Source organism: Molothrus ater, chromosome 10 (assembly GCF_012460135.2).
Source record: "Molothrus ater isolate BHLD 08-10-18 breed brown headed cowbird chromosome 10, BPBGC_Mater_1.1, whole genome shotgun sequence".
Classification (NCBI taxonomy): Eukaryota; Metazoa; Chordata; class Aves; order Passeriformes; family Icteridae; genus Molothrus; species Molothrus ater.
This window is the reverse complement of record NC_050487.2, coordinates 17,899,427-17,912,011: the sequence shown is the minus strand read 5'-3', so window position 1 is coordinate 17,912,011 and position 12,585 is coordinate 17,899,427.

The window sequence follows — 12,585 nt, the reverse complement described above, 5'->3', positions numbered from 1 at the left end:
AATACTGACCACTCTTCTCTGGACTGGTTCAGCTTGCTTTTGATTATATTTTGAATTTGTGTCATGTTGAGTTTTCCCCTGTAGCAGGTGCAGATGAGCATGAAAACTGAAGCAGAGAGCAGCAGTGTGCTGCTTGGGGAAATGGCAAGCGACTCTATAATTTACTCAGTGGTGTGTTTCTCCTTATAATTATTGCTAATTCAAAAAAAATCACTTTGAATTGCATGGCAGCATTGTGTAAAATGAGTGTAGAGATAAAAGTATGAATACAACCCGTGCCTTGTAGGCTGACAAATGAAGTGTAAGGTGCTATTGTTTGTTTACTGACTGCCTAAGCATGAGATGAACGATTATCTCTGCCTGGAGAGGCAGCCTAAGGTTTCCAGTGGTATCAATCTTCCTGTTTGTGATTCATTTGTGCAAACACTAGAGAGCTGAGCATGTAACTGAAGGTGATTACCCAATTACTTCTCTGCCCCTTAAAAATGGCTTCTCCATTCCCTTTTGAAACTCAGGATTGCACTGGAGCAAGACTGGGATGGTGAGCCCTGCTCCTGGACAGGACAAGGCAGGTCCAGGCTCACAGTCCTGCCTGCAAACCTCCTCGCTGGGAATTGCTCCTGCCCAGCAGCAAGATGTTTCTAATGAGCTCACAGGGAGGAGGAGGAGGAGCTGGATTCACTCAGGTGCATCCAGGGCTGCTGAGATGTGGGAGCAACCTCTTCTCTCCCTGGACAAGGCTGCACCTCTGTCAGTGTCAGGAGACTGCGGGACAGGGCTGGTTTTAGGCTGTGACATCTTTTTTGTGGTTCCTGTGCAAAGGTGTGAGGAAGCAGCAGGGGGAGGGTTCCCCAGCTGGCTGACAGCAGGATGTGAAATAGGTGGAGCCCTGGGCCTCTGTGCTCTCCATGGCTCAGCTAACAGCAGACTCAATGAGGAAGCTGGCCTGGGCAGTAAAAACCAGATTAATTAGTTAGGTGTGAGCCTGAAGAGTGAGTCCTCTTCCAACCCAAGTCTTGCCAGGACAGGTAATGCTGTTTTCCCACACCAAGCATTTGAGAGTTTGGCCTTCACTGGTGCTTCTTTCTTTCTGGTTTTGATCTGTAATACTTCATTCATTCCACTTTTGGCCATCTGATTACCCAGAAAGCACTGCTTGTCTGCAAACCAGCTGGAGGAGTAAAGTGGGAAATGAACAAGCTCCCAGTGAAAATTGTAGAAAGTTTAACCTATTTAGTGGATTAACAGAAAAGTGAAGTGATGACTAAACAGTGGTCTGTAAATATTTACATAACTAAGATATCTGATAGTATAAGACTCTGAAATCCAGTGGACACCTTAGATTAGGGATAAAGGCTTGCCTCCATTTGGGATTGAACAGTGTAACAGCTTCATAAGGGAGGGCTAGGCTGCTTTGCATTTGAAATCATTATGTAAATAATTGTTAGTTTGGTTTTTTAAATTAAGGACTAAAAACACCTGGTTTCACTCAAAAGTAAAGTCTGCATATGGGACATAGCAAGTGAAACTCCCTGGCCTGTAGCAGGAGAAAGTTTAGACTAATAGCCTGTGAAACTACACTACCATTAACCACTAGAATAAATGTTTTAAAATTAACTTGGCAGTTCACCAGCAGCTCTTGAAGAGAGCACTAAAAAGTGAATTGTGGAAATGTAATGAAAGCAACACTATGACAAGACTCAGAGTCTTAATCTCCCAACTCACCAGGCCATTGAGGACCCTGGAGAGAAACCAGAATCACCTCTTGGTGTGTGAGAAGTACCTCAGATGGGCATTTCTGTGTAGCAGATGTGGTCGCTGGAGCAAATAAAACACCAGTGACTTAAAAATATATTCTGCATTGACTATGTCAAGTGTTGTTAACATTTTTCAGACCCACCTTTCCCGTAAGGCAGCGTTGGGAGGATGGGGATTAATCGTCTCTCAGGAAATGCTCTGTTGGCACAGCCAGCTCACAGCCCTACGGACTAATTAGGAACAGAAACTGCAAACAAACACAAATCATTATTTGACCATACTAGCTTTCTTCTGGAACTCACTTTAGGTGCTAAAATAATGTGCACCCCATTAACTTCAGTCCTGAATGCTCCTGGTTTGCCCAGTCCTTGTTTGTGTTGCTGAGTGCCTGCAGAAGCATTACTGGAACCTGATGATGATGAAAGAGGTTCATTCCCATGGATCTGTTGGAACTGATCTCCCAGATGATTGACTCTCCCTATCCACACATCATTTCCTGTCTTTCTTTGCTCCAATTCACCGTTGTTCAGCTTTTGTCAAAACTAAAAAAAAAAAAAAGAGAGAGAAAATTTTCTGCAGGAAATAGGGATCTCCTTAGGGAGTTTTTGAGTTTTTTCGAGTTTTTTCTTTTTAACTCCTAACCTAGGAGCATCACTGCATTGCTATCAGAGTGGAAATGTATATAGCACAGGCTGCAGCCTCAGCTATCTGATCTTATATAGCACAGTCTACCCGTGTACCAATTTGTAACACGTCCAAAGCCTTGTGAAAGCATCCCCACGTGTAGACTTACATGTGTCATATTTATTTAATGATAGATTTGCTAATACAGCACCTGCTCAAGAGAATTGCAGACTACATTGAAATCAATCACCGTATGCAAACTGCTTCTAGCAAATAGGGCTAAAACTGAACTGTGCAGATCTCTCTGTGTTTGGTCATCTTTTTAAACACAGCTATTAATCTGGACTGTCAGACTTTTCTGATGCATATTAGATGGTTTTCTGTTTCTATTGTGTTTAACTAAATGAAAACTGGTGCCCTCTCTAGACTTGGAACCAAACCGCTGGAAGTCAGTAGGTGTCAGGAGTCAGGGCCTTTGCGTAGTTGGGAGAAAATTCAGTTTCCAGTCTAGAGCTCTCTCTAAAGCTTGAGTTTCTTCTTTGTGTGCATGTCCTGGGAGATGCATTTAGAGATGTTTGAGCCTGAAAAGGCCATATTTGGGTTACCACTTTTTGGAGATGCTTTTCTGGGATGCTTGTGGCTGCAGTAATGTCCTCTTGGGCTCTGACCTGCTGTAACACTGGGTCTATTCTGCTCACCCTCCACATCAGATATGCCTGAGAGAGGGAAAATCCCTTTCCTCTGTGGTATGCTGACCTAAAAGAGCCCCTGGGGAGAGAAAAATGAATGAGAGCCAAAGGGTCTCATTCCCATCCCATTTACATCCCCATTGTAATTCCACTGGCTTACCTAGACTCCTTCCGGGAGGACTAGCACTCCTAAATGCCTCCAAAATACAAAAATAAACATTTGTCTCTTTACATTTCAACAGAGTTTCAATGCTTTGGGAAACGGTTTTATTTAATTTGTGTTTTTCATACTCACTTGGAAGCTGGAAGTACTTGAGCTATAAAAGGAGTTTTGTGCACTGGATGCAGCTGACTTCATTTCCATAATGAAAAATACATGAATCATCAGCTGCAGGAGTATGTCTTAAATGTTTCTGAAAGTGTCCCCCAGAAAGATGGTCTAAAAGTTGAGGCAAACAAAAGAAATCTAGTTAGTCTGTATGTGGGTTTTTTAAGGCACTGGTATTAATGAAAATGTGAATATTAAATAAATATTGCATTAATGATAACTAGTTAATGTTTAATTATTAGTTCAGTAAATAAGTTAATTATTCCATATTCTGTCAAAGTTATGTGGTTAATTCTGGTCATCACTGGAGGGGAGAGCCAGAATCCTTCCATGAATTATATTAATGTCTTTTATTCACAGTTCTAGATGAAAAATTAAGTGAGTATAAAAACTGACAGTGTTTCTTTAGCTTCAGAGGCAACTTTCATATTTGTGCTACAGGCCTTCACTGTCATAAATCAAACAAGATTCATCAGCTCCTTTCCATATTCACTTCTCTTTTTGTTAAAAGACTATTTTTCAGACCTGCCACAACAACAAGCTTTACCCACTCAAGTATTGGAGAGCTTTTCTATAGCAGGAGATACCAACAGTGAAATTGTTGCTCAGCTGTAAGTGTGCCATCATTGTCACTCTAAAGGGCACTGGCAAATGAAAAATATCTGACAAATTGACAACTTGACAACGACCCGAGATGGTGAATTAATCCACCTTGGCAGAAGGCTGTTGATGAATATTTAAATAGGTTAATAGTCAACATCAGAGCCCTGAAACCAAATACAGGCTGGCAGCAGTAAGGAACAGGTAAATCTGATATCTAAATTATACTGTTACTAGAGTGCTTCAATCTCAGAATGGAAATCAGATCCTCAAATCTGAAATAAAAAAGTTAAGAATCTTCCCTTACTGATAGTTCTTTGAGTAACAGCCTTTTCTATCAAAAGAAGGTGCTTGTTTCTTTAATTTATGCGTGCCCTTCCACAGGCAAATCCCCAGTTCCTTATTCAGCTCAAAGACACGCACATTCAAATAAGAAGATGGGTAAGTTCACAAAATATATTAAAAATAAGTGAATCCCATCTGAATTGGCATTGATAAATTTTGAATATATCCACGAGTCTCTCAATTTCTCTGTTCTTTCTCCCAAAACACAAAGAGAAATACTCCCTGTTCCAACCATGTATGACAGATAGACAGGAACACATCTCTTTGGGGTGGCTTTCATGGTGTTCTCACAGCCAAGTTCTGCACTCCTGAGGGTGCCATCAGCCCAGCACCAGAGCTGGAGATGCAGAAAGTGAGAAGTGAGAAAGGAGCATAAGGATGTATAGCAGTGGTGTAGATGATCCAACCTCAGCTCTTCACTGCGGTACTTTCTGGGTCACCTGCAGTATCTTTTTGGCAAAATGCAGAAGGGCAAGCTCAGCTGGCACCACACACATTTACCTTGCAGAATAGCATTAAAAATGTACAAGTTGGACAATGCACTTTGTCCATATCACTTTCAGGTACTTTCAGGTGGCATTCCTCCAAAGGGCTGATGCAGTTCAATAACAGTGGGTTTAGCCATCTGTGGGCTCTCTAATGAATTCTTTGGCTAACCCAGAATCCTGCTTGGCTCAAGAAAGTCTCCGTAGCAGCCAGGCAAGTTGGGTGCCCTGGAGTCTATCTGTTGTCTAAGGATAACTCAATTCCATATTAATAATAAGAGCTTGTGGTGATCAAATCCATTCTCATTGTGTAAATCAAAGTGTGGTTCTTATGAGAATCTGTTCTTGGTCCAATAGTAATCAGTATTTTCATTAAGCACTGGGATTAGGGCATACTGTGGTATTATATTTGCAGATGACACCAAGATGGAAGGCACTTTGCAGGAGAAAAGGTAAATTCAAAAAAATCTTGGTAAAGTAGATAAATAGTCTGGGTAGTGCTAAAATAAAAATGGTAATTTTTAAAAGCAGGAATTATTTAAGAGTAATGCATTGCATGAACATTAGATATAAAGGAAAAAAGTTTCAAATATTACAGAGCATATATTTGCAAGTAGTCAAAAGCATAATAGCTGTAAGGGAAAAAGCAAGCCTATCTTGTTATGGGTTATACAAATACATGTGAGATAAGTGAAATTATTTTTCCATTGCATGCAGCACAGATAAGCCCTCAGTTAAAGTACCAGCTCCGTTTGGTACTTGTAGATTTGGAAAAGAAGTGTCCAGGATAATGTCCAGATGACAGCAACAAAAAAACCAACAGACTTTATCAGAAAACATAAGGAAACTGGGTGAACTTCAGGTTAAAGAAGTAGGATTATTTTCATATAGTACACAGGTATTTTTCAGTATTACACTTCATATTTGGGCCAGGATAAGAAGCAAAAATTTTACCTATTGGTGAAGATCTAGCTCAGAGGTTCAGAAAAATTTAATGTTTGGGGGATATTGAGCTTGTATGATTGATTTTTAGGAGCAGCTGGGTGAGCTGGATTGGCTGGTGCAGCAGGCCTTGGGCAGGAGTGTGGGGCTGGAAAGCTGCTGCCCATTTTATTCTCTAGAAAACAATTGCTTAAGTCCCAACTGATGTCAGTGGTACTGAAATATCTGAATATATTTTTGTGGAACAAGCAAAACTGAGGATAAGCAGAAGAGAAGGAAATACAGTAACTTAAAAAACATGGAAGGCTATTTTGCTTGCTATGGCTCATCATCTAATGTTTCTAACAGATAAATTTTAACAAATAGATTCATAGGCAGTATGATATTAAGAAAATAAATAAAATCAGAGAATATTTGTGTGTCATTTGCCCATTTATAAACGTGAATTTTCTCTTCTTAAGAATAATTTTTATTCTAGGAAGCAAGAAGTAGAAGGAGTAGTATGTCAGATGTGTACTTGTGAAGAATAACGTCAGTAAGGTCTACACAGTAGGGATAAACCTCCTGTGGCCCTGCATTGTTCCCACTCAAGGCAATGAAAAGGCTGCTATTTTTTTCAGCTGGACAATCTCAGAGTTATTTTAGCAATTAGGTTCACATAATGAATTAATTACATAAAATTATAAGCAATTTGTAGACAAATACAAAGAAATTAAATTAAGTGGATAAATTATATGCTGTGAACCACTCATCTGTAATACTTATCTTTTGCTATTTTGTACCCTTAGAAATATTCCAAATAAGAAATACAGTCTAATAAAAGTAATTTAAAGAATATAATTGTTACAAGATTGTTTAATTGATATGTGGATTATTTAATAATTTTTTGTGAAATTATTAAATAAATTCCAAAATATCTTGTGGAAATATATCACAAAACACAATCACTAGCACAGTTTCTCTTGTTTTTCTGAGTCCAGCATTTAAATCTGCACTGGAGCCTGTCCCTCCTGGCTGTTTTTCATTGAGCGAGTGAAATAATTTCAGATTATAGCAGTGGCACAAATCCTAGGGTAAAATCAGAAACAGGGCCAGGTTGCTCACAGGGAATTCAGTGTTCCAATGCTAGAACTGATTTATTACCAAGTAGTTTGTTTATAGCTATCTTTGATATCTTCTGGCTACTTTGAATTATGCATTGTTGACATACCCTCAGCCAACCTCTACTGATATTAATAAAACATTGAAAACAACAGATATTCAACTAAGGACAGAGTAAAAAATATTTGAAGACCTCTAGATTTGTTTCAACAGGGTGAGGCTTAACATCTTATAACAATAGCATCAGTACTGTACATTTGCTGTGATCAAACATACAGTACGGTAAGAAAACTGGCAGAAGGCTAAAAAACAAACTTTTCATTCCATCAGAACCATTAGCAACTAAAATTGTCTCCTTTCAGAAAGGCAGGAGATTGGGAAACAAAAATAAAAATATGTGAGGAAATTACAAAATATGGGAGATTTATAGATTTACAGCTGCAGCAGGCCTAGATGGAGAAAGTGAGACAGCAGAAAAGGGATTAGGATTAGGATTACTTATGCACTTATATAACATTTGTTCTAAATTTGATTACAGTACTCAGTAAAATGAGAACTCCGTATTCATCATGCGCAGCAAAAGAACTTCATGTCAGCATCTTCATTTACATTTGCAAAAATAATTAAGAATCATTTATAAAATGCTTTAATTATGTTAATCAGCCAATGTTTTGCTACACTTTGAAGACATAAAGGATTGTAGGAGCTTCAGACAGAGCAACCATATGTTTGTTTGCTTCATATGGCTGTAGGAACATCATCTGTCATGTTCATAGTTTGTTTTTTTTTTTTGTCTGCAGAGTCCCCAGTTATCCCTGCATGGTAGATTATTGCACCCTACTTCTAGAATACTAGGCCATGAAGGGATTTTTAAAAAATAATAAATATATGCACATACCCTCTCCCATTTTGAGTATCCAGCTTCAGATTTATAAAGCTTAAGTGCTAAACACTTCCTATGTGTTTATTTATTCTGCAGCTACTTCAGAAACTTGACTGAAATGGTAGACAGGTTTTTGAACCTCTGAGCCTATGTGGCTTTTCTTAAAGCTTAGCTGGAAATGAGTTGTGAAGGTGTTGTGGTCTACATATACTTTTCCTGTATGATACATAATTTGTCTTGAAAGTGATCTCCAATCTAAAGGCCAGGAAAGTCTCATTCCCCAAGACCAGCATCAATCAACCCATTTTACTATATTTATGCCAAAATAAAGGGGGGAGGGGAAAAACCCAACCGAAATTCTTTTTTGTGATTGCTGTGAACCAAATAACAACGTGCTGTGTGAGGGAAGCCTGGCCTGGGACAGGGCTCTGGTGGGAAGGGAGGTCAGCAACAGTTGGGAGCCAGCCTGGCATTCCTGATGGAAACACCTACGTGGGAGATCTGCCCAGGGGCATGCAGGGTGTTATTAGCACAATGTGAGCACTCTTGGTTTGGGTGGGAAGGATGGTGGTGAAAGGAAAGCTGGTGGAAAGACAGGTCCAATCATAAATACCAGCTGGAGATGTGATTAATTTACAATTTCTGAAGAGCCAAAAACTTTATTGTAAACACTGTGTTGGAAGGAAGAGGTGTTTTTGCCAGCTTATTCTGTTTGGTAGATGCTTTTGTAAAACCCTCTTGCTATATGAAATGCATCTCTGTTAGCAAAAATTGCTTTTACAGTTGCACTAATTAACAGCCTCTCCAGTTCTGAGCAAGTACAAGATTTTGTCTTCATCTGTGAGACCCTCTCCTACCCACTGATATATCTGAAACCTGTGTTCATGACCAAAGTTGGCAGAGCTCTTCTATTCTGTCCTTTGCCACCCAAGGTGTATCAGTTTTAGATGAGGCACTGAAATTTTCTTCACCTCCCCAAGGTGTCTGTCTTGCTTCTCCAAGCCTCCTTGCCTTGTTCCCTGAAGCATTTGTGTAACCCAGCCAGGCTGGAGCCCTGGGCTTTGTCATGGACACACCTGTGCAAGGAGTGACCACTACTCTTAAAGACACCTGACCAAAGCAGGGATGGGGTAAAGTCAATGGGCATGAATTTAATCTCTCATCCTTGAGAAAGGGAGGAACTCACCAATATTGGCTAATATCCTGCCACTTACCATTGAGGCACAGGCTTAAATAAAGGGGAAATGGTGGAAAGCACAGAATTATAAGGCTCTGGTGAATTGTTTTTCCTTTTCCCTTAGATGAGTTGAGAGAAAGGAAGACTCTGGAAAAGGAACCTGTATAATCACAGCTTGCTGCTGCGACAGGTAAGATCCACAGGCATTCAAGCTGAGTTTTCAGCATTCAAGCTGGCCACAATCCAGCCAACAGCACAGCAAGGAACACCTTCAGAAATATCTAATTCATCATTTGAGTGCAGTATAGGAACATGTTAGCTGGCATTATATGAGCTAACTCAAATACTAAAAAACTGAATCCTGAACACAAAAAAATATGTTAGTTATGACAAATTTACTGCATACCTAAATCCCACAGAGATTTATGTAATTTGTCAAGTCCGAACCAGAAGGTGCTCTCAGAAAACCTCTATCCAATTCAGCAGTTTGCCCTCCAAGGCATGGGAAGCTGAAGTTCTTCATGAGGGTGCTTGAAATCCTACTTCCCACGACCTGGAGAACATTTCATATATTGGATGTTACACTATTTTGAAGCAAGCTATTAAACCAAAAGAAAGTGTACAACCATGACCAGAATCCCCTGTTCCTTTCCCACAAAGATATCAAACTCCTTTTTAAGGTAACACCCCTAGGTGTGTAACTGTTTGTATTGCAGTTGTCACGGTAATGTCCCGAGTGACTGGTGTCAAGAGACCTGGAAACCAGGCCCTGTGTTTATTCTCCAGAGTTCAATCTTTCTTTATCCACTCAGTGATCTCAACTGAAGCACTACAAAGCAGAAAAAAAAAATTTCCCTGTAGAATCTCATGAGTTTTTTATTGAGATGCATCATTTTCTGCCTGGCAATTTTTTACAAAGGTTAACCATGAGGTAATGTATGAATGTCAATAATCACTAGGGCTTATAAATTAGAAAAGGAAATTTTTATAAAAATATGAGGATAAGAATGAATTAGTTGGAAAAGTGTATATTTATAAATCATTAAATAAAGAGTCTGGAGAAAAATTCACATTTTATAAGGTTATCATTGTTTATATTACAGAATTGCAAAATTATGTCACTGCCAAGGATACATTAGAAATTAACTAACTTTCCTGAACACATTTTCTAACAAAACCATTGTTTTGCAAGATTATGAGTCCTCCACTTTCCATCAAGACAGGGCCATTGGAGATGTTCCAAACTTATGAGCCATGGGTTGAAAAATTGTATTTCTTCCCTAAAAAAAAAAAAAAGCATGAACAATTAGCATTTTATACTTCATCCTGGTCATACTCAGCTTCATGAAGAAAACGGATGGCTTTCCAGGATTTCCTGTTTCTTCTAATCTTGGACTGCTTCCCTGGGGAAAAAGAAAATAAAAGAGCTTTAGAGAAAGCCACAAGATGAACATTGTGGCCTACAGGCAACACATAATTAAAAAGTTAACAGTGAGGCTGAAAGGGAAGATAAATTTTAATGCTTTCCACAGCTTCCTGTTATCCTGGGGCCTTGCAAACTGAGAAGCACTGATTGTAAACTCTCTTGACTTGCATTTAGCAGGCCAGGCCATTCCACAGAGCCAGGGATGAGGTAAGTGCAGAGCATCTTTCGGTGAAGTGTGGTGCAGTGCAAAGATCTCTGTGCCTGCAGGGCACTGACAGGTTTGACCTTCTGTGTGTCACATGGAGCCCCTCACCTGGCATTTGGGATCCAGATCTCTTGAGCTTCATGTGTTGGGTAGAAGTTGAAGTTCTACACTCTCAACAAAGCTCTCAAGTGAAAATGAAAAAACAGCAATGGAAAGGTGAGGTGTGACGTCAAGATCCAGGTTTTAACAACTGAGAGAAAGGGTAAGAAGAAATAAAAAAATACTGCATTATTGTGGAGATCCAGTGTCTTGGAAATGTCGCCTTGTGCATCCTGTCATTTAATCTGATTTTATTTCTTTCAGGGCACAAAAAGGTAGTGACAAACTGCATACAAGGTTTCCCTTTAAAAAGTTCAGTTCGTTTTTTAACTCTTTTACTTTTTCCCTGAAGACTGGTGGCTCTAGGCAAGAATACACATGTGTCTTTAGATGAAAAGCCTTGTGACTGAAAATCAGCCACTGATTATCTCTATATAATTGATGCTTCAGCCAGTAAGTGAATGCTTGAGGAATAAAGATGCCTTGAAGAAGCCCTGTGTCTCTCAGGCAGCCCTTAACCTCAATGGATTAGAAACAAAACAGATATTTTTATAGTGTGCATTTTTAATTAGCAAGTAAATAATGAATAGATTAAAATACTAATTTAGAGAAATTACAAAATATTTCAATAAAACCAAAGGATTTTTCCACCAGGAAAGGGATACTGTAAGGAGTATTACTGGGTTTTGCTACAGAAACCTACATCTCCACTCTGCACCTCTTTGACTTTTCTGTTTTTCTGTCACAAAGGACAGAGGTGTTTTCTAGATGCAACACAAGAGCTGGGCTGCCCCAAAGTCAGTGCACCAGATGAGACCTCCCTCTTTGCAGCACCCTGGGAGCTTGAGATGGGGCTGGTACATCCAGGGATGGGGTAAGTGACAGGGCTCAGCTGCCAGGCACTTCAGAGTTTTCCAAGGCAGGAATGCTGCAGGCAGCTCACCCTCTGGCATCAGTGCTGCACTTCCATCTCCTCTCATCATGCACTGGATGTGGCCATACAGCCTGACAGCATCTCACCAGTTCCTGCTGGAAAAAACACCATTTGCTGGCCCCAAAACACCATTCAAAACTAATGGAAATGTGTGAGTGTCTCCCAAAGGAACAAGCTCAGGGAGAAGCATCAGCAGCCCCAGTGACAATTTGATGGTTGCATGTTCAGGCAATGATTCTGTGGTTACCAATGTTTAATTTTATAAACCTAAAAGTAGCACCATTAATTATATAAGAATTACTCATGCATGCATAAATAAAAGCTTGCTGGACCTAACATTCAAGTGTGTGTTTTTATATTTATGTAAATATTTCTTTATCAGACAGCATTTGTATCCTGATCTTGCTAAACAAACATTTGAAATCATTACTCCCATAGAACCCTAAGTAGAAAGCTTGGAGTCTAATCAAGAGAGCCTGGGCAATGAGTTAAACCTAATCTTTAGAAGGTGACTTTTTTCTTCAGCAGCTGCTTTTTTTTTTTCTGTATAAGCCTGCTGTGTGAATTCAGGTGACTCCATGGCACTATTTTAAAGTGGGGTCTCTGATGTGGGAATCTTAACACAGTTGACCTCTGATTTGAGAAGTGCTGGACTGTTACTGGCTAATCAATATCTGGCTTGGCTGCTCTGCTTCAATTTTCTCTTCTGAAAACTATTTATCTCTCAAGGGTGAGATGAAACTTCGTAAGTGTCTAGTGTGGGCTTTTGAGCAATTTAAAAGGTGCAAAGTTTTACTAGGCAGGATGGTTGGAAAGGATGTTTTCTTAGTGAAATTTTTCTGTATATTTGAAGAGGTGCCTTTGCTGCACAGAGCAAAAAAAAATCCATCCTATCAATATACTTTCATCCACTAAAATACAAATATCTTAGAGTGAAAAATACAAACTGCAGGGCTCAAATCACTTGCAAATTGCTTCCAAGTTTTGTC